Below are 7284 nucleotides of genomic sequence, written 5' to 3'. Positions count from 1 at the left end.
CACTGAACCACATCTCCAGTCCTTTTTATTTGTTTTTTTAATTTTGAGATAGAGTCTTGCTACATTGCCCAGGCTGGCCTCAAATTTGCAATCCTCTTGTCTAAGCCTCCCCAGTTGTAGGGTTTATAGGCAAGCGCCACCACATTGACTCTGCCTCTACTTTGTATTTGCTTCTATCTCCTTTCTCCTTAAACTTTGGGTCAGATTCTTGTTCAACTCTGCATGTAGACATGTTAATCATTTAAGGAATGTTGGTCTAAATCTTGTAAACCTCTTTCTTGAAGGAGGAGTAAGTAAGGTATTTTCAAGGACATCATAATCAACAGGTTGTCAATTGCCAGCTGCCATCCTATTCAAGACTCCTGGTGAGGCATCTAGAATTCTCTAGTCACTGCATTAAACCTGAAGGCCTAACTGCCTTTCTGACTTGTCTTTTTCTCTGAGTCATTCTCTCTTGCAGTTACTTTAGATTCCGGGAAGATATCTCATCAATAAATGTCCTATGACAAGAGTTGAAACTACCCCAGGCAATAGTAACTCGTATGGCTGATAATGATCAACCAGAACACAGTTTAAATATGCATGCTTCTTGCCCACGTTTTATTCAGTACCCTACTTAAATCTGAAGCTCATGTCAGTATTCCTGAAGATAGGTCTAAAGATGCTAATCCTCTTGTTTTTCTAGTATGGATATGCTGAATAAATTTCTTTCTTGCATTTTAGTATTATTTTTTCCATTTGATTTTGACTGAGCTAGATACCCAGCCCCTAATTTGTATATGACTTGTAGTTTAAAAAAAAATGTTTTAAAGAGAGAGAGAATTTTAATATTCATTTTTTAGTTTTTTTCGGCGGGCACAACATCTTTGTTTGTATGTGGTGCTGAGGATGGAACCCGGGCCGCACGCATGCCAGGCGAGTGTGCTACCGCTTGAGCCACATCCCCAGCCCTAAAATTTTTTTTGAGGTCATCCTTTTCTAGTATGATTTGCTCAGGAAGTCTTTCCTATCATGAAGTTATTAAGTATTTTTCTCTATTTTCTTCTAGTACTATAATAATTTTACTTTTTAATTTTAGCTTTTAGATGCATTCAGAATTTATTTTGGTGTATTATGAAAGTTTTAACATTGTTTTCCTAAATAAATTTGTTATGAAAGCATTTGTTGAATACAGTTGTATCCCTTTATCCATGGGGGGATACATTCCAACCCTACAAAAACTGTGGGTTTTTTTTCTATATATACATACCTAGGATAACATTTAATTTATAAATTAAGCTGCTAGAAATTAATAGTAATCTCCAGATGCAGTAGTACTAAGGAGGCCAAGGCAGGAGGATTGAAAGTTCAAGACCAACCTGGACAACTTAGACTTTATCTCAAAAAATACAAAGGACTGGGGAGGTAGCTTGGTGTTAGAGCACTTGCTAGCATGTACAAAACCCTGGGTTCAATCCCCAGTGCTGAAAAAAAAATTACAATAACTAGTAATAAAATAGAACAATTATAGCAATACACTGTAAGTTATATGCATATAGTTTCTCAAAATATCTTACTATACTGTACTTACCTCTTGTGATCATATGTGATGATATAGTGCCTATGTGATAAGATTAAGCAAGGTAAATGACTGTAGTCATTATGATGTAGTATTGGGCTATTTTTTTTTTTTTTTTTTTTTTTTTTGTGGTACTGAGGATGGAACTCAGGGCCTTGTGCATGTGAGGCAAGCACTGTATCAACTGAGCTATATCCCCAGCCCCTGGGCTGTTATTGACTTTTTCATGATATGTCAGGAGAACCATCTGCTTTGGGTGATCCTGGATCTTGGATCCCTGACAATGTCAGAAGTTGGATATCAAAAGCAGATGATACTGAAGGTTGAAGATTCTCAATAGTTAATTTTATTTTAATTTGTTTTTACAAACCTTTTTGAAAAAACATTGTAATCAAAAGTAATTGGGGCGGAGATGTGGCTCAGCGGTAGCGCCCTCGCCTGGCATGCGTGCAACCCGAGTTCGACCCTCAGCACCACATACCAACAAAGATGTTGTGTCCGCCGAGAACTAAAAAATAAATATTAAAAAAAATTCTCTCTCTCCCTCTCTCTCTCCTCTCTCACTCTCTCTTTAAAAAAAAAAAAAAAAAGTAATTATCTTGCTGGGTGTGGTAGTGCATGCCTGTAATACCAGCAACTCAAGAGGCTGGGGCAGGAGGATCACAAATTTGAGGCCAGCCTCAGCAATTTAGCGAGACCCTGTCTCAAAATAAAAAGGGCTGGGCATGTGGCTCAGTGGTTACTTACCCCTGGGTTCCATCCTGGGAACCCTCCCCCACTCCCCCTCAAAAAAAAAGTTATTTTTTTTGGTACTGGGGTTGAAACCCACAGGTGATCTACTGTTGAGCTTCATCCTGCCTCAGTCTCCTGAGTTGCTAGGATTACAGGTATGCCCTACCATGCCCAGCTGTTGTCTGTTTGTTTCTCTCTCTCTCTCTCTCTCTCTCTCTCTCTCTCTCTTAATATTTTTAGTTGTAGATGGACACAATATCTTGATTTTATTTGTTGTTTTTTTTTTTTCATGTGGTGCTGAGGCTCAAACCCAGTGCTTCACACGTGCTAGGCAAGCGCTTTATCACAGAGCCACAACCCCAGCCCCTGTCTCTTTGTTTTCAATTTATCAAACTGTTGTTGCAGATTGTTATTAAGTATTCAGTGATCACATGGGTGATTTTCATGCTGCTTTCCATCTGAGGATTATATTCCATAATTTTGTCACATAATGTATGTACAATTCAAAACACTTCAGTAAATTTTGGTAATGACTGCATTGCTGATTCTGTGTTAGTTTCTTTTTCTTCACCTTCTTCTTTAGATGACTCAACAAATTCTTCCAGTTCCTCATTGTCAGTACTTTTCCATAGCCTTCCATGTGTTCTTCCACTTCTTCATCAAGCATGTTGACAAACCCTTTTCCATCTACTTGTCGTGCTGCATGAATGATTTTCCTGACTTCTCCATGAATCCCTGGAAAGCCTTGAAAATCATTTGTGACTTCACTCCATATGTTCTTCCAGCAGGCATTGACAAGTTTTAATTCATTCATTGCAGCTTTGATGAATGTTATTACATCAGCAATAGTGAAAGATTTCCATCCAGCTCTGCATTATGTCCAGATTAGGGGCTGCATTGATTGCTAGTCAAATGTTATCAAATATCAGGCAGGTATATAGGGCCTTGACAAACTGAATACATTAGTCCCCCTTGTCCTTGGGGGATACATTCTAAGTACCTTCCCCTCAATGGATGCCTAAAACCATGCACAGTACCAAACTCTATATACAAGCACTTTGATACTATAATAGTCTGTTGATAGCCAAGATGGTCACTAAGTGGCTAATGAACAGATAGCATATACATCAAGGATACAATGAACAAAGGAAGTATGATTTACATATAGGATGGGATGAAGTAGGACATCCTGAAATTTCATCATGCTCTTCAGAAAGGCATACAATTTAAAACTTATGAATTGTTTGTTTCTAGAATTTTCCACTTAATATTTTTAGACAGAAGTTGACCATGGGTAACTGAAACTGAAGAAAATACAACCCATGATAAAGAGGGAGTACAAACAATGAGGTTGTAATGGAGGTAAAAAAAGAAAACCTTGACATTTTCATTTTCATAGCAAATAGGTTCAGATGGTGAGGTGTATTATCTATTATTAATAGGACTTTAAATTCAAACCTGTCCTCTTCCAAGCATTTTGTTACTTCTGGTATAAAGCATTCTTAGAACTACCCCCAAAACAAGACTTACTGATTATGTTTTGAAAACATGGGCAGGTAATATTTGGTTTTGTTTTTGACAATATATGAGTTCTTCACCTTATGATAAAGCCAGGCTTTATCATAAGGTCTGCAGCAGTGTCACATAGTACCAGAGTTAATTTTTCTTTCCATGATCCATGCCCTGGTGTTTCCTTTGCACTATCAATGTAGGTTCTTTTGAGCATTTTCTTACAGAAGAGCCTTATTTCATCAAAAGCTTTATTTAATCAGCTCCTTCAACTCTGCCAGAATTGTGGCAGCAACTTCTTCATCAGAAGACACAGCCTCTCCAATGTATTTTTTTAAATCAACAGCTTTTATTATCATTACATACTTCAGAAAAAAAGGAATGTTTCAAATGGGTCAGGGAACTAGGGAAAGAAATGCAGATCTGCACACATCACTGTGTGTGCACAGGGTAGCAGTGTTCTCCACACATTAAGCACAGCACCTGCACTTGTCTGGTGCCCCTTTGCAGATACTGCCCTTGCACACTTGGCACAACCAATGGAGCAGTAAGACAGCAGTTGTTTTTACAGGAGGTGCATCTGCACTCTTTGTATGTGCAGGAGCCACAAGTGACACAGGAGCAATTGGGGTCCATTTCGAATCCAGGTGAGTCAAGGTCTCAGGCAAAGGGCAAAGAGACAGAGGAGTTGCTTGAAGGTGTGTTTTCTCCAGTAATATTTATATTTTCATTCTAAACCTGTTCCTGAATCTATGTAGGTTGGATCCTGGAAGAGATTTTAAAAGAATGCTTTTCAAGAATACTATACTCAGTAACATAACTCATGGATAAAATAAAAATTCTAAAAGAACTTTATATTAATTGAGAGGTTTAAACATATATCTAAGAGAGTTCCAGAGTAACAGAAGGGAAGGACTGGCAGAGAAACAATTTTTTGAGAAGAAAAAAACAGTTTTCACTGAGCATTAGAGGAAAATTAATCTTAGTATACTTTGAATAGACATATAAAGATAAAACAAATAAATAGACACATAGACATTCTGTAGTAAAACTTGAAAACATTAAGGATAAAGAGAAAATCTTAAAAGCTACCAGAAAGAAAACAGATTAGATAAAAATAGGAATACCAGACTGTAGCAGACTTATTTTTTTTTAATCAACAATGATACTTGCCAGGAAACAATGGAATAATTCTGAAAAATTACTCTGTATGTAGAATTTTATATATCCATAACTATCTTTACAAGTGAAGGAAAATACAATTAATTAGAAATAAAAAATACGTTTCTAGATACCAAAGATGAAGTATTTATTTTCTACATATTTTCCCTAAAAGCTTTATTGAGGATATATATCAGCCAGGAAAAAAAAAAAAAACAACACAGAGAAGACATAAAGAAATAATATTAAACATGGATTGACAAAATATAAGCAAAATTTAACTTGATGTATATTTTTAAATGTTTTTGTATTTCAATAAAGATAATATTTTTGTTCATTTGGCACTGGGGATTGAACCCAGAGTCTTTTTTTTTTTTTTTTTTTTTTTTTAATATTTTTTAGTTCTCGGCGGACACAACATCTTTGTTTGTATGTGGTGCTGAGGATCCAACCCGGGCCGCACGCATGCCAGGCGAGCGCGCTACCACTTGAGCCACATCCCCAGCCCCTGAACCCAGAGTCTTCTTACCACTAAGCTACATGCCCAGCCCTTTTATTTTTTTCTTTTGAGACAGGGTCTCACTAAGTTGCTTACAGGGTCTCACTAAGTTGCTTGATAATTTGCTGAATGTGGCCTCAAACTTGCGATGCTCCTGCTTCAGCCTCCTGAGTTGCTGGGATTACAAGCATATACCACCACACCTAGCTAAATAAAGCTAATATTAAAACTGTAGCTGGGCGAGTGCAGTGCCACAGGCCTATAATCCCAACAACTCAGGAAGCTGAGGCTAGAGGATGGAAAATTCAAGGACAGTCTGAGCAATGTAGGGAGAACCCATCCCTATAATCCCAATAGCTCAGGAGGCTAAGGCAAGAGGACTGCAGATTCAAAGCCAGCCTCAGCAATTTAGTGAAGCTGTGAGCAACCAAAAAGGGCTGGGCATGTGGCTCAGTGATTATGAATTTAATCCTTGGTTGGGAATATGGTTTAGTGGTAGAGCAGATGCCTAGTATGTGTGATGTGCTGGGTTCAATTCCCAATATTGAAAATAAATAAATAACCAAACTGTAAACAATTAAAAAAATAAGGTTGGAAATTAATCAAGTAGTTAAGGCATATTTAAATACTTATGTTCAGGAGAAATTTTCATTATTATAACTTTTAAATAACTGCAAAAGAATAGCAATATAGGGCTGGGGATGTCTTTCAGTAGTAGAGCAATTGCCTAGCATGTGTGAGACCCTAGGGGTTGGGGTTGTGGCTCAGCAGTAGAATGCTGGCCTCACGTGTGAGGGAGGTCCTGGGTTTGATCCTCAGCAACACATAAAAATAAATAAGGGGCTTGAGTTGTGGCTCGGCTGTACAGCGCTTGCCTAGAACGTTCAAGACCCTGGGTTCGATCCTCGGCACCACATAAAGATAAATGAATAAAATAAGGGTACTGTGTCCAAATACAACTAAAAAATTTTAAAAATAAATAAATAAAATAAAGGTAATGTGTGAGATCCTGGCTTCTATCCCCAGTACAAAAAAGAAAAAGAAAAGAAAGGGAAATAAGAACAAAGAAAACAATAGCAATACAATGTGTACCTTCCAAAATAGAAGAATGAAATACATAAGTACTATCTAATACTTCATTAATTCAGTAATAAGAAGAAAAAGAGAAAAAAAGCAAAGACATTATTGATAAACAGAAAACATAAAATAAGAAAAACAAGTCCTAATGTATCAATCCATTAAATGAATGTAAGTTGTTATAATTAATTTGTTAAATATACACATACACACACACTGAGCAAAGTTCAAGATAAAAGAGTGAAAAATATATTCCAGGAAATACTGATTTATAAATGACAGGTGTGTGAACTGGACCGAAGGCACATACCCATAATCCCAGCTATTCTGGAGGCTGAGGCAGGGGATCCCAAATTTAGGCCAGCCTCAGCAGTTTAGCAAGGCCTTAAGCAATTTAGCAAGACCTTGTCTCAAAACAAAAAGTAAAAGGATTGGGTATGTAGCTCAGTGGTAAAATGTCTCTGGGTTCAATCCCTAGTACAAAAGAAAAAAAAGAAAGAAAAGAACTGGGGCTGGGGTTGTGGCTTAGAGGTAGAGAGCTTGCCTAGCACATGCGATGTCCTAGGTTCGATCCTCACCACTACATAAAAATAAATAAAATAAAGGTTAAAAAAAAAAAAGAGCTGAATATGGTGGCTCACTCTTGTAATCCCAGCTGCTCAAGAAGCTGAGGTAGGAAAATCGTTAGTTCAAAGCCAGTCTCTGCAATTTGGTGAGGCCCTAAGCAAGTCAATGAGGCCCTATCACT

At 37.4% G+C, this 7284-nt stretch overlaps 1 pseudogene; it reads right to left on the bottom strand.

Annotated features, from left to right (window-relative positions):
* Positions 1–4269: 4269 nt before the first annotated feature.
* On the bottom strand, positions 4270–4435 carry LOC113195517 (metallothionein-1E pseudogene; annotated as a pseudogene).
* Between the last annotated feature and the right edge of the window lie 2849 nt (positions 4436–7284).

This window comes from Urocitellus parryii, chromosome 5 (genome assembly GCF_045843805.1).
Source record: "Urocitellus parryii isolate mUroPar1 chromosome 5, mUroPar1.hap1, whole genome shotgun sequence".
NCBI classification, from domain to species: domain Eukaryota; kingdom Metazoa; phylum Chordata; class Mammalia; order Rodentia; family Sciuridae; genus Urocitellus; species Urocitellus parryii.
Note: the sequence above shows the minus strand (reverse complement) of the source record. Positions and strands in the feature narration are given on the sequence as shown.